The 24,660-nt window shown below is 38.0% G+C and overlaps 1 long non-coding RNA gene across 2 annotated transcripts in view; it reads right to left on the reverse strand.

Moving 5' to 3' along the window:
* LOC137155580 (uncharacterized) overlaps positions 1 to 24,660 on the reverse strand; it is a 61,897-nt gene that overhangs the window by 12,139 nt on the left and 25,098 nt on the right. The window contains exons 1-2 of one of the 2 annotated variants that reach the window (XR_010920547.1): positions 20,394 to 20,543; positions 13,779 to 13,868 (exon numbers count right to left, since the gene is read on the reverse strand). This is a non-coding gene — a long non-coding RNA (uncharacterized lncRNA). Of the gene's footprint in view, positions 1 to 13,778; positions 13,869 to 20,393; positions 20,544 to 24,660 lie in introns of those variants that run through there. The other variant, XR_010920546.1, reaches the window with a different exon arrangement.

Raw genomic sequence — 24,660 nt, forward strand, 5'->3', positions numbered from 1 at the left:
CCCCCCCCCCGCACTAGTGCTATATATTGTGTTAAATGAAACATCTTGACTATCAAAATGCAAACATTAAAAGGATGTGGGGAAACTGTCTAAAGCACTTAGTTCCACAGTATTAGTGTTCGTCAAATATATAAATCAATGATGATAATCTATTGTTCTCCTTAAAAAATTGAACATATAGGATTTTCTATGCCTGGAGGGAGATAGGGGAGAGGGTCTGGGTGATAAAGCTGTCTTTTCAATGACTATTCCATTTTAAATCTGTTGGGCTAAAAGACAATTCTAAATCCTTCTTTGTTACAGATTCGTCTTTGGCAAAAACAGAGAGGTGGAAAATATCCATTCATGTTTAAACTGCTACACTTTTCTCTATGGTCATTGTGACAAACATGGTATACTAATATTGCCTGTATTTTCAATATTTTGGGGATTCAAGTACTTTTTATACAGGACAGTTAACAGTTTTTATTTCATACTTATTGGGCCATTAATTCATAACTAAAGTTAAAGTGCTAAAATATAAATAAATAAATAAATATCAATAGCTCATAACATTTTGTATAGATAAATAATCAAACACATCCTGGAGAGAAAAAAACCTAAGTAAGATATAATCTTATAAAATTAATCTCAAAATACTAATAGTCATTGCTCAGATTTGCATAAAAATTAATTAATTCACCTGCAGTTGGCAAGATACTAGATAGAAGCAAGAAAACCAAAAGACGCACACACTACCTTAAACAGGCTTAGTATTTTTTAGTCACTCAACTGAGTGATTTTACAAATTATATATATTAGTATTGTTTTACCTAAATTCCATAACTTTCAAACTAGAACAACTGCTTCCTATCATAAGAGGATCTGAATGTTACAATTACAGCACCAGTAAAAGAAAAAACTTTTGTCTATAGACTCAGTGTTCTCAACCTTTATTAGATATTCTAAAAATGTTTCCTATCTGGAAGAGAGTATCCATCTGTCATAAGAAATTTAAAAACAACAACAAAAAAGAATTATCTGGATCTTTCCTCCTCTCAATTCTAGGATTCCAAACGGCCCAAGATGGTCTTATATTTTCATGGGCTCATTCCTGCAAATTACTCAGCGCTTTGGCCCAATCCAGCAAATTTTTTCTACAAAATGAGCAGCCTGGGATGTGTTAGCTAAATATATGACGACTAACAAGATGGCCAAATCACCACCATTGATTGGTTGGTCATCAATGTGAAGAGCACGATAGTTCTGTTCCAGAGGCTCAATCCAACTCCTTCTGAAATCAATGGAAGCCTATTACTTCAGTCCAAGTTGGATCAGGCCACATCAGAGTAAACGAAACAAGCTGTTCTAGTAAAAGAAGAGTAATGCCAGATTATATCCTCGCTAAAGAGAAAAGTTTTAAAAGCCATCGTTTAGCTGACAACAAGCTTTTTTTCTGGGTAGAACAGTTTGACAGACAAGAGAAGTGAAAGAAGAAGAATGGCACCATGCCTAGGAGAGAAAAAGTGGAGCCCTGTCTATCTGAGGCAAGCTAGCTACTCTTTGAAAGCACTGCACAAAACTTGCTGGGGAAATGTTTCTCCTTTTTTGTTCTCAGATGCATCTCAGCTTATTTTTTTCTGAAATACCTCAATAAATACAGAGCTCACCACCTTACCAGTCAGGCATTTTATTTTCTTCACCCCATTTTGCAAGCATAAGCTGCTATGTGTGTGTAAAATGTCCCTGGTTCTACATGACTTATTTGCCATTTCATTTTGTATTTATTGAACGTGATCTATAATCTTTGTTTTTTATCTGAATATTTCCCTCTAACATTCCTCTAAAAGTTCCTTTCTCTGCTTATCTCTACATTGGCGTTTTTGCCTTATGATTTTAAGCTACATTTTCTTCAGTGTCTTTGCATTAAGGAGATCAGGGGCAATTAATTTGACTTTAATATTCCTGGCCTTTTTACACATGAAAATTAAAGATGTTACAGACAGAAAATGGTTGGCATTGAGAGTATAGGCATGTAGAAAATTCACCACTGGCCAGGCTTTTCATGGCAGCTCTTTCCTGTCTCACACACCTTGTGGTCCCACTTCTCCTGACTCAGCCTTCTGGCCAAGTCACATTTTAGTTCCAGCCCTTCCAGATGGCTAGAGAGACTAATAGAAAGAGTACAATATCTTTACAAAAAGTCCATGGCCCAGATTCCAGTGCCCACTTCCTTCCTACAGGGTCTTCATGTGTCCTTATCCTCTTCTCGGAGGCCTCCCGCCAACTCTTCTAGTGACGGGAAGGGAAACCCAGGCCCTCACACTACACTAGGCTGCAGTTCAGGAAACCTATAACCAGGAGCCAAGGTCTGTTCCCATCAGACTCCTAATGCTGCATCCCGGATTTCTTCCTACAGGAGCCTCTTTTCAGGCCTTCTCTCCATATCTCTCTATATTGACTCTGCTCCCAGGGCCAGGACACTCAGGGCTCTCCACTAGAATCCCCCATTTAAAAATATAAACAAAAACCCATTTCTACCTTCATTTGCCTTGGCCTTTCATCCCACTCTGTTCCTCAACTGAATGCCCCTCAAGGCTCTCTCTTTGGAAGCCCAAATCATGCCCTTTTATCAGGGCTAAACATCAAAGCCTCCCCCCCATGCCTCCTCCCCACTCCAGTGACTATTCTCTCTCTCTACTACTTAGAGAAAGAGGGTAGAGTTCTTTTCCTGCAGCTTCCTCCTTACATTTTATGGCATAGTAGACTCAATCTGAGTCTATAACCAACAGGTGCTGGATTTCACCATATATAGTTATAGTCTCTCTTTTCCCAGTTTTTTTTTTAAATTGTAATGTTATTTTCTTAATGGTGCCCCATTTTCCTGATGCTCATACTAGGTATTTTAGTGTAAACTTTGCCACCTTTAGGTGTTTGAATTTGTCACACAAAATCCCCCTACCACTGTTACACTCCTAAAAGGATGTGATCAACTTGCATTCTTACAAAGCCAATCTTCATGTTTATGAATAAAGGCTAAGTTACTATTTAAGCCACAGAGCCAGTGTCCAGTAAATATTCCGAATAGAGCTACTTCACTCTTTCTTTCAGGTTCTTGCAGTATGTCATCTAGGGCATACATCACAAAATCTTTTCCCCCTTATTTCTTTTGTCCATACTTCCTGCCACTCCCCTCTTAGTTCATTTTAATTAGATTTTTAAACTCTTGCTTACTTAGAGAGATCTCTATATCAATTTTTTCATTTTCACAGCATTTTTTTGCTACTTTGCCTGCCACCTCGTTTCATGCTACCCCAACATGGGATCCATAACGTTTATTCGCATCTCCACCAATTCTGTTAGTAACAATATTTCATTAATTGTATCATTTCTCCTATCTGCATTCACATTTCTGATTGCCTCTAGTCCTGATAGTGAAATTAACAAGATGACAATGGAGGCAGGTCATATATCCAGTATCCAATATAATGCCAAAATTATCACTGTCAGTTTGGCTGTCATAATGGCTACAAAAGTGGATAGTCTAATGGGTTTCTTTATTCCACGTGTTGGGACACAACAGCATGCTGTCCTCACTCATCCATTTTTTTCTTCTTTAGAGCCATCTATAAATATTTGGCAATGTTTGCTCTATTTATCACATACATATTGATTTGCTATATTTAATACATTTGGCTGTCCTTTTCCCCTTTTAATTTAACTATGTAGTTCTACATTTATATGGGGGATAGGAAGGGAGAGATTTTCCCGAGATTTTCCAAAAACAATGCATCTTTCCCATGGTTATATATGCTAATTTCTTTTAGGTCTTTCTTTTCTCTCAGTTCTTTTGTCCATACTTTAATCCTATTAACACGAGACATTTTTGGCTTCTCCACCTTCCATGTTGTCCATTGACTTCCCAGCATTCTCCATATATTTGTTTAGTGTTTCCATCTTCCCTGTTTCCTATGACTTTTGCCCAGAAGGTAAAGTCCAATAATTACATTCTTAATGATTCAGACCATTCACCAGCAGCTACATGCATTATACACAAAGGGGTCATGATGAAGGCACCACATGCAATGCATAATGCCTGGATTTGGATTGGGTCTAGTGTCCTTAAGTTCATTTTTGATGCTGAAATAAATGCTTCGCAATCTATACTCAAAAACTATTCGTATTAATGCTTTCTTATCTGCATTCCAACTGGTTCTGGTAATACTTTTAAGTAGACTGCTTTTACCTTAAAATTTTTCTACAATATTTTCAATTTGATCCTCCCATGTTAGCTAACTATCAATCGTCATGCCTGGGAATTTGTAGTTTTTAACACCACCTATTTGCTGTCCATGTAGAGACTGATAAGTCTTTTTTAGTTTTCCTTTTAGTGAATATCAATTTTCAGTTCCCAAAACTAAAGGAATAAAAGCCCCATTTTTCTCCATTCCACACTTTTCCTAAGTGCTTCATTGAATTTACTTCTGTTATTTCCTGGTTTCTGTCTGTAGCCCATATGGCACAGTCATCTGCAAAAAAGGAAATGCCTAATCCTGCACTCATCCTTTTTGGGAAGTTGTTTGTCATTATATTGAGTAAGTTAGGGCTGATGACACTCCCTTGTGGAGTGCCATCTGCAGCCTCCTCCTAATCTGCGCTTCCTTTCTTTATAATCATCACCCATCTTCTTCCTCAGATGAACTTTATCTTTAATTAAACCTGACCCACCAAGTAGGTGCAGACAGGTAGCATAATCAGCCTCTCAGGCCCACCCTTAACCCCTTCATTGCCTGTATGGGGGGTACACACTGCATCACAAGGCACTATGGCCTGGTTTTATACTCACACCAATTTTACCAGATATAACTCCAATGACTAATAGAATTCCTCCTGATTTACACAAATGTAAATTAGAAGCGATTCAGATTTTGTATTTTGTATTTTGCCAATTGACTAAACTATATTGAGTTGTATGTGCCAAACAAGGATGGTCCTTGATTTTTATACAAGTTTTTATTGTTTCTGCAGCTCATACTTCTGCCTATTCTTAAATAGAAATGTCCATTTTCAAGCACTTTAGATTTTGGTACAGGAAACAAAGAATTGTAACAGTTTCTACATATGTTCTCTATTCAATCTACATTTTTATATTGGAATTTTAACAATAATACTGGAAAATCTGATTTTTATCTACATATGTTCTATATAGTATTAGAATGGTACTGAAAAGAAAAGAATTCTGTGTATTCATTACCTCTTTGGTGTTTATTTTAAAATGAAATGAAATGTATAAATCAGAGAGTGGCAGAGCACTTGCTGTTGCATCTTGATTAAATTATACAGTTTAAACTTTTGTCATCATCACCCTGTACTTTAAAACTAGATAACAAGTCTCTTTATAGGTATCCAACTACTAATATCTGCAATGGTGAATTCTTTGTAGAGTTAGTGGTAGGATATGCCCCTTTAAAAGTTAGCACTGGTCTTGGATGCACCAGTTCTCATCTGTTAGGCCATCATGGGAACCATCATTTGTTATAAGGAAAGTCAGTTAACACTGCAGTTACAGCTGGGATCCAAATGAATAGTGGCCTTGACTCAGGCTTGCTCCCGTGAAATGTCTATTCTAATCAATCCTAGAGTTCACTTTGTTTCAAATGACACTTGTATACTTCATCAAAGGAAGTGCTTATAGATATGCAATAATTTTTGTTTCAACGTTCAGTGTCTTTAAAAAATAATGACGGGCAACAGGAAAAGAAGAGACTGTACAATCCTCCTGCCACACCCATAACCTCTACTGCTTTCTACAAATGTCAGTTATTCATGTTATTTCAATCCAAAGTTGCTCCAAATACAGAATGAAAAAAATACCAGAGAAGCGTATGCAGTAGCATTGTATAAATACTAAATCCTGATCCAACCAAAGTCAGGCCAATTCTTCCGTTGCTGAACTGACATTTCATTACAAGCTGAACAATTGCTTACTTCCACCAACAGGCCCAAGTGAGCCCTGGTATCACAACTGCATTGCAATCACAAGAAGGACCACTGGTCTGACCCAAAATGGCCAATCTAGCCCACTATACGGTCTTCCAACAGTGGCCAATACCAAGTGTTTCAACAGGAGTGAACATAATAAGGCAATCATCAAATGATCCTTTTTCTGTTGTCCACTCCCAGCTTCTGGCAGTCAGAGGCTAGGTACACCCAGAGCATGAGGTTCCATATCTGACCTTCTTGGCTAACAGCCATTGATGCATCTATCCTCCATGAACTTATCTAGGTTTTTTGGACCCCATTATACTTCTGGCCTTCACAACATCTCCTGGCAACAAGTTCCACAGATTGACTGTGCATTGTGTGAAGAAGTACTTCCTTTTGTTTGCTTTAAACCTGCTGCCTATTAATTTCATTGGGTGACCCCTGGTTCTTGTGTTATGTGAGGGACTGAATAATACTTCCTTATTCACTTTCTCTACACCATTCATTATTTTTAGACTTCTATCATATCCCCTCCCCCCCAGTCTTTCTTTTCCAAGCTGAACAGTCTTTTTAATCTCTCCTCATATGAAAGATGTTCCATACCCTTAATTATTTTTGTTGCCCTTCTCTGTACTTTTTCCAATTCTAATACATCTTTTTTGAGAAGGGGCAAGGAGAACTGTATGCAGTATTCAAGGTGTGAGCATACTATGGATTTATGTAGTAGTATTATGATATTTACTGTCTTATCTATCCCTTTCCTAATGGGATAACATTCTGTTAGCTTTTTTTGACTGCCCCTGCACAATCTCTTTCTTGAGTCAATTAAGTTATATTATTTGAATCCGATTCCTTGTTTTGGTCAGCTGGTTACTTTTTTAAATGGATCAGATACCGAGTATATACACCACATTTTACAGAAAGCCACGTGGAATCAAACTGCAAAGAGCTCTTGGACTACTGATGTCCTTAACATTTCTTACAAGCAAGCACTTTTGATAGACAAGGAGACATACTTTAAAGATGAGGAAGAGATCTATCAGGGGATGTGTGCTGCCCAAAGCGGGACCTTGACAAAGACATTGAAACAGGCTCTGTGCCAGACCGGATGGTAGACATCAGCAGGCAGGGAAAAAACGTAACTAACGCAAAGATAAGGATTGATGTGTGTATAGCCACTGAATGTGTTGATATACTGGGAAAAGGTCATGCAATATCTGCAGACAGAACTCTGAGGAAATACACCTAACTGGAGGAACATGGCAAGGATACATTCTCCCCTTTACATTTTCCCCCTTGACTACAGAATCATGTAGCACAAATCATAATAAAAAAATGTATATTAGATTTGAAGACCTTGGGCAAGGAATAGACAAATTACATTATAGGTGGGTGGTGAACCTCTGTTTGAATAGGCCTGAGGTTTTTCTCCCAGATCCAATTTCTGAGCTAAGCAAATTTTGCTTAACTTCCAGATATAAAATAAATGTGCAGAATCAACAGAATTCTTGCTAAGACTTAGGCCCCAAACAATACAGGACCATAGCTAATTGCCCTTTTGGGTGATCTGAGGGGAAAAAAATTAAATACATTTGAATTAAAGCCACCAGTAACCTGAAAGCCTTTATGAAGCTAACTTTTTGCCTTTATTACAGAAGTTAAGTACTCCATGGAACAAACTTTTCAAAATTCACCTGATCAGAACTTGTAAGAACTTGTATCTGCAGCAGCCAATGCATTAGGTTAGAGGCACTACATAAGACTCACTGCACCTGGTATGGGGTGATGGTAAAGTGGTTTTAAGCTACTTTTGCGACTTCCCTCTCCTGGGTCCCTGGAGTAATGTACAGAGTTGTGCAGGCAAACACACACACACACACACACACACACACTTTTTTGTTTCAATGGCAATTTGGGGGCGGGGGGGGGGGGAAGAGGATTTTGGATCAGACAAACAGATGCTTTTTTTTTTTTGCATTGTCAGCAAATAAAGGAAGTTGGAAAAGCTTTGTTTCAGGTTGAACAAAATATTTTGTTTGGGGTATTTTTGATAAAAAGCAAAGGGCTAGATTCACAGAAATGGAGGCCATGGGAGTGATACATCCTAAATAGCCCAAACAGTGGCTAAGACACTCCCCTAGGATGTGTGAGACCCAGATTCAAATCCCCACTCTGAAGCAGATCTCCCTGCCTTCCACCACCAACCTAGGGGGTATTCTGGGACTCTTTTGAATATCTCCTGTTGGAGATGTTCCACTTTGTATAAATAAATATCTATTGAAGTGGGGCCTGGAACCCAGGTCTACCAGAAGAGTGCAATAACCACTAGGTTATAGAGTAATTTTTACTGGTCAAGTGACTGTTTAAGTTTTATACTCTAAATGGAACAGAGATTAAGTGGAAAGAGAGATTAAGAGAGTCCTACCCCAGAATACCCAATAGTCTAATGGTTAGAGCACTCACCCGAGAGAAGAGAGACTTGGGTTCAGGTCCTTACTCCAGAGTGAATATTGAAAATCAAATCTGCCGCATCCCAAATGAATGCCTTAACCACTGGGCTACTGTGTACGAGGTGAGTAGCACCACCACCCACCTCCTCCTCCCATGGTACCTAAATCCCCTTGTGAATATAATCTGAAAAAAAATCAAAGTGTTTCATTTTTACAGCGTTGAAATGGTTCATTTTAACATTTCCAAAAGAGACTGTCTGGCAACAGACTACATCTTTGCATCAAAGACTCCCTTTTTGAGGATGGAATCTCTGTGTCTTCACTCCCCCTTTACAGAGAATCAAGAGAGAAAATTCTCAGCCTGTTCTTTTCCGTCAGCTCCCTTCTCTCTTATGGCTAGCACATTTCCCTCTGTGCACTTTAATTGCTACTTTAACTTATCTTATGGCAGCTTTAACGACTCATCAATTCCGTCTGCCTGACTTACAGTGCCTCGTGGACCTCCATCTTCCATGCCTCTGTTCACCACATTTTTCTCTATACCATATCCTCTTTGCTTTTTTGTAGAAACTATTACTAACCAAATGCTCTTAAAATAGCATTTTCTTACATTTTAATACCTCAGAATGTGTTTCTGAAGCCACTAGACTTTTACCTTATACTTGTGTTAATGCCCATAGCAAGTGCCCTTAGCCTGTCATTTGCTCAGACTTGTATACAAATTCCATCCCTTCACTCAGCCTCCTTCTCCCAAGTTACCAGACTTCTGATAGCATTTCATAAGCAAGTAACCCTTAATTATATAAAGAATAAGCAGTGTTAATACAGCATAGCAGGTCATGCAAAATCGTACTCTCAGCAATGCCATCTATTGGGGAACACACCATTATATATCTAATACATAGATTGCCTGTTTATCAATGAGTAATTTTAAAGGTAAGTTGTTATTGCTATCAGTTAATTGCCATGACTCACAATAGGTGATCATTTAAATATTTTCAAATAATAATCCTTCTCCCACTAACATATCTTGGCTGGCATCTATGGAAAAAGGAAAGTGTTCTTTGGTACCAGGATTTCCCAGTGTAACATGCTAATACAGAATAGCTACTCCCAACACACCCAGAACCAAGAAGTCTTTTAAGCTATGCTATTAAAAACTATTGCAGGATCATTAAAAAGAAAAAGGAAAGAAAACCCACAAACCTCTGCTCTCTCTTTTCCACAGATATAGTGGTCTGGGCTTTCTGATTGTTTTTGTACCACCAGCTACATGGTGATATGGTAATGCAACCACACTCCCCATCCTATATTGTTAAATAAGACACTGGATTTGGTGGGAGGCAGAATAAGGGACATCCTGGAATGGAAAAAAAAGATTGAGAACCACTGTGGTAGCACAAAGGTGGTGGACATCTGATCACTCAACTCCCCTACCCCATATTGCTGTCCTGCCTAGGCTATTTCAGATAGAGTTGTGGTGACCTGAGACAGCATGCAGTTAAAGATTTTATCATTATTTTTGTTGCAAACTTCAAATACTGCCTTAAACATTTATAGGAACATATTCCATACCAAGTTAAATCTTGTATACAGAACAGCATAGCAAAAAGCCATCAACGTTTTCCAGAACGCTTGGAAATCTCCAAGGCAGACAGGTGAAGGATTCCACTCCAAGTATTTATAACACCCATATTTAAACTAATTAAATGGCTGAATTCTGATTTCAGCCTACTGTCTACAAAGATTCCATCAGCATCCACAACCAAGATTTCTCCACTGGTTATGGAATCAAAATGAATTATAGTGGACACTCTGAAAAATAAAGTTGGAAGAGAAGAGGGAGAAGGAACTACTCTCTTAAGCCTTAAATGCCCAGATTCCACATTGATCAATGTGCTTTAAGAATCTGAATTTTTCTAATATTTGCTGGAGCGGCACCTTGGCTGCTCATATGTAGTCTCGCCTAGTGATATTTCCACTGACACAAAAGATACTCTTTATAGTTACAAAGACCTTTTCCTGTTAATGCTTGTAAAAGATCAAACAACAACAAAAATCAGTTGTGGTGTGGTGGCTTCAAATATATTGTCATGGTTTCTTAGAAAGAGATTGAGTGTCAGAGGTAGAATCCAAGTCCCCTGACCTCTAAGTTGAACTCACTGTGTTACCTTGGGCAAGTACTTTTCTGTGCACTACTTCATCCCTAAGTAAAATGGAGGATGATAATACTTAACCACTTTAAAAAGTGGTTGGAGATTCTTGGATGGAAGACACCATATACTGTTTGTGCAAAATATTATTACATTATTTGTATTAAAATCCATCCAGACTAGGACTTTTGGTATTATATACAGGGCATTAAACATTTTTTCATGTTTATCCTCACTTCTCTTATTTATTGGGTTGTATAATCTTTTCTTGAGATGTGGAGATAGATTGATTTATGTATAAAAGCACACAATATTAAAGCCCACCATATCGTGCAAGTGAAAGACTGAACAAAATATACTGGAATTTGTAGACTTCCATACAGTGCTTTGTCTTGCAAATCCTCCATAAATCAGACATTAGCCAATTTTTTGGCTATGAGAAAGGGATTTCTCTTAAATACCTTCCCTTTTATAGCCCCCTTCTCTCCAACAGAGGACAGCTATGATAACACTCCATCATATCTAGCAATTGGAGAGCTTTTGAAGATGGGGCTTTTGGCAGGATCAAGTCAGGCCTCACAGCTAGTCTATGAAAACGTTTATTCTGTAAACTGGACAACATTTATTTGAAAGACCAAAGCACACCCATTGTGAGTAAGGGAAAGGAAGAGCTTGCTTTCACGTCACACTTTTGAAAGAAAAACACAGCTGCACCTTCAAACTTTCTGTACATGAGCAGGTGCATCGCTGTAGTTTTCCTGAAGGATTGACAGAAGGCTGAGGTGAAAAATGAGTGGAAACCTTGTAAAGATCTGGGAAGAAGAAGTGCCATTCTGCTGGCCCCAAATTACATTTATTCATAGGTCTTATTGGGACAAAACTGACCTAGGGTGCTTGGGATGATGATATGTTCTGTCAGTCAAAAACACAGGTCATTTACAAGATGGGTAAAAAGACCAGCAGGAGATCTGCCCTGGAGAACGGCTAATGCGGACAGAAGTTATTTGAACTAGGGTGTTATAGGGCGAAGTGAGAGAGAATCTTCACTGGAGAATAGGCATATCCGCTATGCCTATGCTCATACTAGAATCATGGCCTGTGGCCCAACCAATCTGCACTTGTGTCCTGTATGTTGCCTAAGATTTTCTGCAAACAAGCTGGACTCACCTTGGGCTGCACTGGTCTCTGAAGGCATGAAAGTGCAGTATTCCCAGAAATGAAAGGTTTGCCTGGAATGAGATCACAGAAACACAAGACCACCCGAAATGCATGATGTTGATGAGGCAGAGCTAGTACTAGCTAGAACAGCCCCAAAAGTAGATGGCATGGCTTGGGAGGGTCCTAGCCATAGCACTCAAGGAGCATGCTGATTCAGAAAATCAGTGATGCATTCTCTACTACCTCCTGTGGAGCCTGAACCACAATTGAAAGCTGCCCTTCTCTGGCAGAACCCCTGTAGGAGAGTAACAATGCAAACACCACCTGCCCTCTGAAGTGCAGCAAAGTGCAATCTGAAGTGCAACGGTGGGGAATAATCAAACCCAATGGCTTTTTTATTCTACATTAGTGGGCATAAACATAGGCCACAGGATGTGTTTCAGGCATGAAAAGCATTATGGATATACCTGTATTTAAAGTTGTTTAATGTCTTAGCTGCAGTTGTTGTGTAAGATACTGCATTTCAAAGCAGGCCAGATTTTTGAGAAAAAGTTATCCTCACTTGTCTTCCACATGGGTGGTCCTCTTCATCTTCAGACTGACATGCAGAGTTAACATGAACTAGACTGTGTAATTTCTCCTCCCACTTTACAATCAGCTGTGCCCTGCTATAAACATCAGATCCTTACAAACAGTGTCCTCTGAGCTGTAAGCACTCTATATTTTAACAGTCTGTAATTCCAAGTGCTAAACAAATAGTTTCATTTAAGAATTACAACATCTGTATTTGTATACAACTTTCTAAAAACAAGAAAAAGCAGAAGGCCAGATTCCAATCTCAGTTATGCCACTGAGTAACTTCACTGAAATTAATGCAGTTACTGCAGATTTCCACCCGTGAAGCTGAGATCAGAACCTGCCTTTGATTAACAATGATATGCTGATATTGTTTTCAAACTGATCACAAGAAAATCAAAACGATTGTGGAATTCCAAATATTTGTCCCCTGTGAATGACCAGTGTAAATTCCATCTACAATGCTTCTTAATTTCTATGTAAAATGGAATTTTTTCTTCATTCTGAAGTCTATATTTTTAATAGATGGAAAATTGCATGACTCTCTCCCTACACTGGTCTTTTCAAGTTACAAGAAGAGTATTTATATATAATTCAAAAGAATAGCTGGAAATGTCTAAAAAAACCAATTTAACAATTGGCCTCTAATAAAAGAACGGTTATTGACCTTCGTAACTGTTGTTCTTCGAGATGTATTGCTCATGTCCATTCCATATTAGGTGCATGTGGGGGGGAGCGGTTGAGGTGTCTCTACTCAGACAGCTTCCCTTATCAGGTTCTCCTAGTCCATGCATCTGTCCTGCCCATCTCCCTCTCCCCCCTTTCTTCCTTAAGCAATTCCTTCCTGTGCTCTTTTTAAAATCACTTGCCTGATAATGAGCTAATAAACTCATTACCTTCCTACTCTTAGTCTGGCCTAGTAATCAGACACACCTCTGGCCAATTAAACCTTCTCTGAGGGTACCTAATTGGTGGTCAGAATGAACAGAGCACTGGCTCAAGATCCCTCTCTCAGCATTCCCTCACATACCTTGACACAGTCAAACCAAAACAAACTTTCCAAATCAAATTATAGTACACAAATTGGAAAGCTATATAAATTGCATATATAATACATCTTCACAACTGTCATATTTCACAGGGAACAGTTTTGGATAGTATCCCATAAATGGCTAAGAAAAATTATTAAATTATAACAAAAGATGGGCAATACCCCCTTCAATCAAAAGAGCAAATATGAACAACATCATCTCCTCTGGATGTTTTTCCAGTTAACTAGCCAGACAATGGCAAAGCAAAACATCTCACTCATTGTTCAGGTCTAATAAAGGAAAGTCCAACAGCAGAACTAAGTATCATTAACATACCGATGGCACAACAGCCCAAACTGCTTCTTCTATCCCTTCAACTTTAAATCCACATTAAGGAAGAGGGTTTCCCACAAGAATGTTCTTGATACTGATGAGCAACTACTTACCACTACCATCCCAGAGAAAAATAGAGTCCAAAGCGTCTGCAAGATCTCAGGGCCAACAGCATGGTAAGTCTCAACCTTCAACAGTCTTCCCTAAAAATACAAGAGAGAGGGCAAAAACTGGCAACATTGACAGTTTCAAGTGATTATCTATAAAGCATCCATTTTCCCCCCCACTAGATTTAAACAGCTACACGAGCCATCTTTTCCAAGTCCAGAGTGTAAGTCACACTCAAAAGGTCCCACAGAACTTCCAGAACTTCTGTGATCAAGACTGGCTGAGAAGAAGTTGTACTGGTTCCCCAACACAGCTCTGTTACAATGCAAGCAGTCAAAATATTCCAAGTCTAACCAAACTTATTCCTAGGATACAAAAAACAAATCCTTGCAGCAAAAAATTTAGCTTTTGCCTTTGGATATAGCCCAGATACATGCAACCTTTCATCGATCAGAACCTTGCAGATTCTACTGTGGTGATAGTGAAGACTTTTTTCATTTCTATCACAGCCACAGCATAACATGTAAAGTTTGTCAGGAGTGATGAAATTCAGAATGCATTTGCTGCCACTGGCACTAGCTTTCTCCCTTCACACTCCATCCATTGTGAGTCACCATCATAAATTATGGTAGCCTGTGCGAATGGCAAAGAAGGAAAGGGCCGTTACAAGTGAACATGTATGACTGTCAAGGACATAAAATGGTTATTGTGCCTTATAAAGTCACCAAAAGAGCGGCATGCTGGCTGAATAGTATTATCCCTCAAAGTTCTAAAATCCAACTGGGTAAACTAACAGAGGTCCCATGTCCCACCAAGAGCTAGACTTCATACTGAATGAGACAATATTCAGACCATAAGAAGGGTGTAATCCTCACTGCCCAGATTGCTAATCCTGGCCCAAAAATAAAATCCACACTATGTCCACCTACAGGACTCACCTGTGGGTAGTCATATGGTTTTCAAATCAGCCACAAGATCTTTAGTCACTATAAAGGACTCATCGACCCAAGACAGTAAGTCTTGATGGCTAACACCAGCCAAAGTAAAAAATTCAGGCAGCTTACCCAGAGAAATATGTACTTGCGTAACCTATACACCATTATTTCTATTTTAACTCTATTCTAGGACTCAAACATATCAAGCTAGATACACACAAGTTATTCAAATTTTGGGGTGGAAAACCCTGCATATATAAGGTCAAACACTATCAACATAAGTGCATTCCCTCTCAGACAATCCATAGGATCACCTTGATCAAGGTCTATCTAGAGACGGTTGATCTATTAGTGGCCCTGCAGTAACACACAGCCCAAAGTTATTTTGCTTTTCTGAATGGCAATAACTCAGCAGCATAAAAAAACTAGGCTGTTTCCTGCAGTACATCATCTAGATTAAAATAATAAATTGTGCATGTAGGTAGAGATTATCAGTCTGTAGGACATGAATTTTGTTATTGCACTTTGACAACATTCATAAGGGATGGGACATTGGTGAGTTGTAATTTTTGTGATATCAACAGTTCAAAGATATCTACAGTCATTTTCTTCTTTATAGGAAGCGGTTATTCACTAAAGTTACAGTATAATTCTTATCCAAACAGCAATTTTCTTCGGTCTTTCTCATAAATATGTACACTCATTTTAACACAATGTAGTAAATCAAAAGCATCCTTAGTTATCGTTCTTTACAGAGGCATCAGGAAATGTCTTACCACCACTAGGGTTCATAACAAAATATAACTAATTCTGAACTGGACTGTACCCCAGATACTCTTCAGATGGTTTGTTATATTCGTAAATAAGATTCACGTTTGTACTCAAAGAAGATTATACCTTGATTAATGGTTCTTTTATGTGTTACTATTTTTATGGAAACGATAATTTCTTAAGTAAACCAGCAAATCCTGAGCTGGTTAACTGCTTTATTTATATGTGAGTCAAAAGGAAGGAAACTAAGTCTAGTACCCAACCTTCACTTTGAAATATAATGTATTACAGTAGCATGCATTGTAAAACTCTGCTAGCTTCCAATGAAATATTATATTTGCACTCAGAAGAACAAAGGAACTCAACCTTCACTAAGTGGAAATATTTTTTATGGCACTTGTGATTTATATTCTGTTTGGTGAAAGACTAAATTTAATGGGAGTTTGTATTTGTTTGGGGAAAAATAACCAGAGGGGCATTTATTTTATAACAGTCCATATAGTAAGCTAAAGTTTGAGCTTTATAGCTTATTTATTCAATGTAATGTGACTCTGAAGCCAATAAAGTTCATACACACTGCACTAAATTCATGTTTAACCAAGATAAATAAATAATACCATTTCACTCTTATATAATGCTTTTCGTCTGCAGATGTCAACATGTTTACAAATGAAGGTTAGTATCATGAACCAATCCACTTTACAGATGAGGAATTATGGTATTCTAGATTATGGTATTGTTTACTCATGTCAGATTTTTACAGGTTAGCTCTGCCTATCTAACATCCTTTTATATAGAAGAAATCAATCAACACATAGCATGTGGGAACATTTAAAAACATGTAGAGATATGGCAAATGTGTGATCCCCCAGTATATATGGTTTTGAGAAGCATCTACTATTTTTGGATATGAAACTTGACATTACAGCTGGGAGGAAAACAGGAAAAAGTTTTCCCCATTTGAGGAAATTTGAGATTTTTGAAAAAAGTTCCCTTCTCGTTTTGATAATTACAATTCTCCCTCCCCCCCCCCCCCAAAAAAAAAAAAAAGTTTTCAAGACTGACTCTTTTCTGCAAAACTTTTGACAAAAATCAATTTTTTAAATGGAAAACTTTTTTTTTTTTTTTTTTTTGGACAAAAACCCAACCAGCTCTACCCAAGACACACTTCTTTCTCTTCAGGACAGAGGATGAGAGAAAACACGTGACAAATGTGTAATCACATTGCTAAATGCACTACTGGAAGATACTCTGATATTATGGTGATAAGCATAGCATTAAAAACCTGAACAGAATAGAATAGACACCCTCTCTGGCCTGATTTGCAGAGATGCTGAGTACCCATAGCTCCCATTGACTTCAGTTGCTCCCAGTGCACAGCATCTCCTAAACTTAGGCTTTGGGTGCCAAAAGTTGGAAACCCAAAAAATTGAGGCACTCGGAATTTATGGCCAATTCTGAAAACATGTCTATATATTTTCCCCTATATAGTATACTTGACATCCTCAATGAGAAAAATAGGCAATTTCACATTCCATATTCTTTCTTTCATCAATAAAACCAAAGAGACAAATAGTTAACGGCATGTTTGTGAAATTAGCTCACATCTGAAAGCTCCATGATGTATCAAGGGAAATCTTTGTACACACAATCATCTCTTAAAAGCTTCCTGGTGATATCTGAGCAGGTTCTCACAGAAAGATTCAGGAAACAGAATTAAAATTTTCCACATTAAGATTCGTAAAGTGTAGAAAGTCAAACAGATGGCTTTAGTGGATATTTCCAAAGTCAGTAGTACACACATTACCTACATTATCAGCCAGAATAAATGGCAAAATAATGGAATAAATCCCCTTTCCTACTCTCTAAAAGGGTGTAAAGCTCCATAGGCTGAAACACCAGAGTATTTCCTCTGCACAGCAGGGCTCAATCCAGGACATCTACACAGAAATGAGGCTGGCTACCAGCATGCCGCAGATCTGGGCTCCACAGATTTTTTTAAAATGTTTAATATTTTTCCAAATCCCGCTTCTGTCCCACAATACCCACTCCCACCCATTCCTGCATTGTTTCTTGCATTTTTATCCCACTCCCACCTGCAAAAACCTTAAATCCTGCAAATCCTGCTGGAGAGACTGATTCCCACATGCTACTAAACAAAAATTTAATTATTTTTATATTATATGAACGGAATTCAAACCATTTTTACCACTAAAAGAATAAAACAAATCTTGCTTAAAACCATGTAAAAATACTTTAACTCCTATTATAATAGACACCAAATCTCTTTCTATCCCTCGATTAAATTTAAGTATTAAAATCTTTATTTAAAAAAAAAAAAGAAAAAGAAAAAAGAAAAACTTGCTTTACATAGCTGAAATTCTATTTATGACAAACTGCTGGCATATATATCAGACAGAACACAACAAATTACATCTCGTTCTTCCTTAAAAAGGGGCAGATTTTTAATTATAAAAAGTAAGTTTTAAAAATTCCAGTTTTTTTTAAAACCATTTAAGCACTATTTTTAGAACTTTGAAACGTACCATTCAAGTAATTTATATGTCAGGATTATTATTGCTTTTTTAATAACAATTAATGGAAAAACTGCTCAGAGCACTAGGTTTTTGATAGAAATAAATTTTTAAAAGAGGCTCAGACTAAGTGATTGATCATAAGGTCAATTTAAACCACAGTTGTAGCTAAACTTCCATTGTATTTGATCATTTTTGATAGGGCCAAAATGTCATGAATTTAAAAAACTCTCAAAACTCTATGAAACACAGAAAATTCTTAGAGAGCCCATGAACATGGCCTTATCAATTAGCAAGCTGGCTATCAATTGTGCAATGCTCATTTTCAAATAAAATTGCTATGAATAAACAAAATGTCACCGACAGACTTGGGTTTCAGACTTGTGTGCCTTTCTTCAAAAATTCAGCCACAAATGCTGAATGTCCTTTCAGATGGAAGTCTGGATGCAGGATGCTGAGAATAAACCATGCTAATTTTGACAACGAAGAGAACTTCTCTTGATGGAAACGTCACCAGTCTAAAATGTAGTCAGGACTTGTGTTGTCATCTACCATAAGATTTATGGCCACATATGCAGCCACTTCATCATCCAAAGACTTTGTTGATGAACTGGAGGTTTCAGGTTCAGCGTCTTCCCAGACACAGAATTTATTTAGCATGCCAGTTGCTTGTCTTTTTACTGGTGGATCAGCTGAAACAGAAGGTTCCACGTACAAAACTCTCTCTTAACTATCATTTGGTTTGCAGCTTCAATCACTTCTTTTTGTGCATCTTCCTCCAGCATTCTCAACAGCCGTAGTTTCAGAGTTAGAAAAGTTGCAATTCTGTAGACCATGTGAAGAAGCACTTTTGCTGTGGCACTCATTGACATCATTTTCTCTAAGCGAGATGAATAAACCAATGCAATTTCAGACAGCACCAGTTCCAGTTCAGTCACAGTGGAATGCTCCATCAGTTGTACAAACCAAGAAGTGCCATTAAACTATTAGATGAGGAATTGTCAGATTCCAGGTTGTTAGTTGCATCCTTGAAAGTTTTAAGGAAAGCAGCCATGGTCTTGACTGTGTCTGCTTTAAAGCATCCTGTCTTCTCAAACTAACAGAGCTGCATCATCATCATAATGCTGCAAAATGGAATCCAGCATATCAAAGGTAGAGTTCCACCTCATCTCAACAGCATTCTGCAGACCAGAATGTTTGAAATATGTGACCAATTTTTTAGCATGTGCAATAGGTTCCACAAGCTGGGGTGTGTTGTTTATCAGTTGTGAGTCAAAGGTGCTGGAAAGGACCAGATCCAGGATACGGGCATTGCAATTAAGCCCAGCATAGCCATTCAGGGCTGTGACAATATTTGCTCTCTGATCAGTAACAAAAACAACTCAGTTCCTCAACAATATAGCATCAATTTCACATAAGCAATGCTTTTGGAAGAGGATGTGAATATTATTGACAGTTTTGGGAGTACAAGCTTCAAAAAGGAGCAGCTAATAAAATTCTTAAAACAAGTTTGAAGTCATCATTTATGTAATGGATAGTGGCGGATAAAGAGATCTTTCTGTAATCTTCAGTCCAAGTGTCAGTAGTGATTGAACATCCATAATTTGCAATAAATGGCTTCACTTCCTCGACCCCAGTTTTGAGCAGTGGCTCAACAACTGGCTTCACATCCTCTTCCACATGCCTCGAAACTGTGGTTGGATGTGGCAACATTTCTCACATTAAATTTTCCATATTTCGCTGCTGTTTCAACTAAACGCTGAGCCAACTGAATGAAACCTTTGCCAGCTACAAAATTATACGGTTTAATATCAGCACAAGCAACATTTACACATTTTTCGATCAGTTTGATAGTAAACGGGGCCTGCTGGAGATTTTACTTGGAAAGACAGTTTGGTTTGTCCAGCTGAAGCCATACATATGACAGTGCAGTCCTGAGGTAGCAGACTTATGCCCACTGCAATTTTAAACTTTTGAACATGTGTCATAACTTTCAAATTCCAGGTGTTTCCCTGCACCAATGACAACAACTGAAAATTTATCCCAAACATCTGATTTTCCATGTTTTTTCTTCTTGACTCTGTTTTTATTGAAACTCCCTCATCTTAGGTTTCAGATCAGCCATTCTTATAAGCACTGACAGCAAGCTGATACAACAGTGACAGTCTGCGCACATGTGACATCACAGAACAACAAAACCTGTGAGCATGAGTCTGACTTGAGCTGGATTTGGAGTGAGGAAGATAAGTTCAAAACAAAATAATTAGCCATTTCTCAGATAAGCTACTCTTGGTAAACTGACAAGAGGTTTAGTGTTTTCCTGCAAATTACCACAGTGGTTTTTTTGCTCACTCAATCCCACCCACAAAGTACATTTTACCTGCGCCTGCTATTATGGTAGGGATCTACCATGGGACCCACAAGATCCCAGTCCTTCTGCAGGGCTCTACTCCAGACAGTTCTGCTGCAGTTGTGCTTAGAGGTGTTCTGGGGATGAAGACACAGCCAGTGGATTCTTTACATAGCCTATGAGCTGCAGAAGAAATCATGCATCAACTTACCTGGTATGCCACAACCTGAAAAGGAAACAGATGATGGACTAGATTCACAAATTGGGTTATGACCCCACATAGCTCCTCTCAGGTCGCATAAAGGGGCCATATTAATGCCAGGCAGAGAATTCTCCTATTAGAGGTGAATTTCCTGCTGGTGCATCTGCACCTCCACTTGACCCTGAGCCTCTACCTCTCCCTAAGTGTGTTTGGGTTCAGGAGGGTATGGCAGAGCTCTGTTCTGACACAGCAATCCCAAGGACCCTAAACCAGTGGTATAACAAAAGGTCCCTTGTAGCAACTTTGTTGGGTTGGTCAAGGCTGAGAAAACAAATAACCATATCCCTCAACCTTAAGGCCTACGCAGTTTTATAGGTGTTTTGATATACATCCAGAAAAGTGATCCTTGCATGGGTGTACACCGTCTCTTACATTCCATTGAAGCTCCGCAGGAAGTCTCATAGAAAAAAAAAAAAACTGTGGCATTTGTGTGTGAAGTTAGTCTGACCAGTTTCAAAATTATATAATTTTGAGACACAATTTATATAATTATATACATCATAGTTTACATTAGCTATTGGTATACATAAACAAACAATTCTCATTTCCCCATTGTGATCCCAAAGTGCTGTAGTGTAGAAAAGATTCAACCAGCTTAAGGGTTAACTGCTGCTAACATCTAACTCCAAATCCATTAGAAATGTTTTTAATGCCTAGAAATACCTCAGCTGTGGAGGCCTGTAAAAAAGGTACTGACTACCGATCAGCAGGAGGAGGCATTTTACTAATATACTCACATTTTCCCAGCCTGAATTCCACCACTCATTATTTTTTGTGGTTGAAATGTTTTCAGCGCTCAGCTAATAAATCTTAAACAGAGAAATGGCTTACAGTGAGTAATTCTAACGCCTATTGGTTGAATTCACTTGATGAATTAAACAGATAAATGAAAGGGAACAACAGAGCATTAGAGATTTTAAACAAATGTAAGTGAATGCTAGAAGCATAATAATGAGCTCCAAATCTTGATGATCTTATTGCTGAAGTCTCCTGACAACTAGACCAAATTTTGCCATATTGTTTAAAGAAAACTGACCCAAAATCAATTGTGGAAGCGTGCTGGTAATCCAAACATCTAAGACAAAAGACAGATATTCAAAATGCAGTGTAAAATCCATTTGTCACTGAGCTAGTGTGCTAGAAGGTGACAGCACCTAGAAGACAACACAGTCCCTGGCCCATGGAGCTTTTATTTTACAGTGCTCAGCAGATAGCACTATCTTTGGTGGATTAACTCTGAAGTGGTTTGCAGAAGCAGAATGATTTAATGAAGGATTTGATTGAAGAGTGGTTGCCTTGTGCCCAAGGAGCAGGGGAGTTCCAGGCATAAAGGGGCAGCATGGAAGAAGGAATGAAAGTAAGTGGGGGAAGGATATGATGAGAGGTTCAGACAGAATAAAATGATTAGGAGGGAGGAGTAGGAAGAACTGAGAGCAGAGCCCTTTGGTAAGAGAACAAACAAACAAAGCAGAGGCACAGTAGCACTGTCCTCCAAGAAGTGAAACAAAAAGATGCTGAAATGCTTTCCCCACAGCTTCATTACCTTGTGTTCAAAGCTTGGTTGCTGAATCACAACACCCAATGGTCAATAATTTTAACATAATTTATGTATTATGAGAGACCCATTGAAGTTCTCACCCAGCTGTTATACGAATAGTTAACAGTTTGCAAGTAGTTTCCAGCCTATGAACGAATGAATAATGGCTCTACTTACAGTTGCCACCAATCTCTTGGCCATCCATATTCCATTGAACATTACAGCAATTTCACACAGCCATATACAGTAGATTTCTTTCAGTGACATGCTTTCATTCTCAAGAACAGTATAGTGACTGTGATACATTAATACCATGTGCACTTTGTGAAGGCCCAATATTTGAAATGAATGTGGCTGATGTTTTTAGGTAACTGCAAAACAATGGTTTGGGGGGTAAAAGCCGTTTTAAAATGAACAGTCTAAAGTAAGTGTCATGCCCTGGCCCTGTAAGTGTTGCATGAATACTTGAGCGTCCATACTGTCAAAAGGCTCCAAGTCAGTGATTAAAAGAACCAAATCAAATATGATGCATCATTTTCATAAACAATGGAATTTTTGCAGTCCATGAAAACTGAAATTGAAATTTAATAATATATGTAAAGATAGTCAAAGATGAAACTACTGTATTTAAGATGATGATCACTGGCTATAAAACTTATTAAGTAAAATATCTAATATGGGACTACAAGTTAATGAATGAAAACAAGAACATGGCTACCGAACAGTTTCTTTCACAAGTTTGTAACATAAAACTTCACTGCAACAAAGGAAAACAAATATTCAATTCCACTAAAATCATGTAAGTTCTATAGATTCCAAAGACAAGAGCTTTGGGCAAGAAGAATGGGAAATATATGGACAATGGCAAAATGTATGGTATCCTGTTTCAACTGTTTGTATAAAGAGAATGCAGCCTAATGCAGTTTCTACACTGACACTGCGTCACCCTAGCTCTGCCAACAAAAACCCTACACCTCTCATTGAGTTGGTTTTATTTTGTCGAAAAAATGGCAGTTGTCGGTTTTGTGACTGTAGTGTGTACACCAGCACTGTTTTGTCAACAAAAGCTGACTTTTGTTGACAAAAAACTCTCTAGTGTAGACCAGACCTTAGACACAGTGATGCATCCTCAGTTAACCATAATATAGTCCTGATCCTGCAATGAAAGTTAAATTACTAGATAAGCTCCAGCGATAATTTTCTACTTTAAAGGATTCTAATAATTTTTAAAAACCACAATACTAAAAATAACTTGGATTATATATCCAATATATTTAACTTCCTTTCTCCCCACCCTCCCCCTGCACCTGCCCAACCAACTTATTCCCCCACACACCCTTTTTCTGCAGTGACAAAACACGTTGAGAGAAATGGCGTGTTTGAAGTTGTACAGCTCAATAAGATAGCAATTTCAAATATTCCTTTGTAACACTGTCTTTTTATAACAAATGACAGCTTGATCTAATTTGAAATGACTGAAATATTACACAGGGAATTAAAAACTGGATTAAGACAGAAATTACTGTCCTGTTTCTCCATTACTGCAAACTCCATCTTCACTTACTTGTTTTTTCACCTTTTTAAAAAATTTTAAGATGTCACTCTAGATCTCCCATTAGTTTACTACCAGCTACACTATAACCAATACCCTAAATACTATTCTATATGCAAAAATTTTAGCTGTGACTTGTCCAGCATGTAGTGTAAATTGGGCACATCACGAATAAATTGTTAATAGAACATGTAGGGTCCATTTTTCACGGTTTTTCTGGTAAACATGTGATCTGCATGTTTTCTTGCCAATAGTAGGGGAAAAAAGTATAATATGTAAGAATATACCAAATACTTTAGAGATGAAAAGTCACATGGGAGATTAAAAAGATCCAAAGTGACAGAGCTGATCCTGAGGCACAGTTCTGCTTTCCCAGTTTTTAAAGGAGAAGTAACACTAAGACTTTACAAGACTTATTATACACAAGACAGGGAGAGAACAAAAAAATAAAAGCCACTCAGCTCTTAGGTCACATTGTCTAGACCAACTGTGTTAAAGATTACAGAAGAACAACAGAATATTTGTTCTAAGTGTATACATAGAGAACTGAAGTGGTCTCTGTAGGAAGGATTTGAGAAGCTAATTGACAGCTAACTCGAGTCTAAAAATAACCTCAAGACTGCTAAATTTCACAAACAGCTTTGAACAAAATATAATCTGAGAATTAGACTCTTTTCGCACGAACATTCCTAGCAGTTTTCTGCAGATTTCTAATCACAACTACCACCACCAGTGCTCCATACAACAATCAACCAAATTAGAGCATGTTACATTATCATTGAATAGTAAGTGGTTGAGATAAATATGAAAGAGTAAATTGGCTCCCACTTTGACATTGCAGTGTTAATTGTGCACATATATGTTAGGAGCCATAATTTAGCCCTTGTATTTTGACCTTATTTGCCATGATGATTATGCCTCAAGAAGTTGGAAGACTTTTCAAAGT

The sequence above is a fragment of the Emydura macquarii genome, unplaced genomic scaffold (genome assembly GCF_026122565.2).
Source record: "Emydura macquarii macquarii isolate MOO-44397 ecotype Brisbane River unplaced genomic scaffold, CSIRO-AGI_Emac_v2 contig_1363, whole genome shotgun sequence".
In the NCBI taxonomy this organism is placed as follows: Eukaryota; Metazoa; Chordata; order Testudines; family Chelidae; genus Emydura; species Emydura macquarii.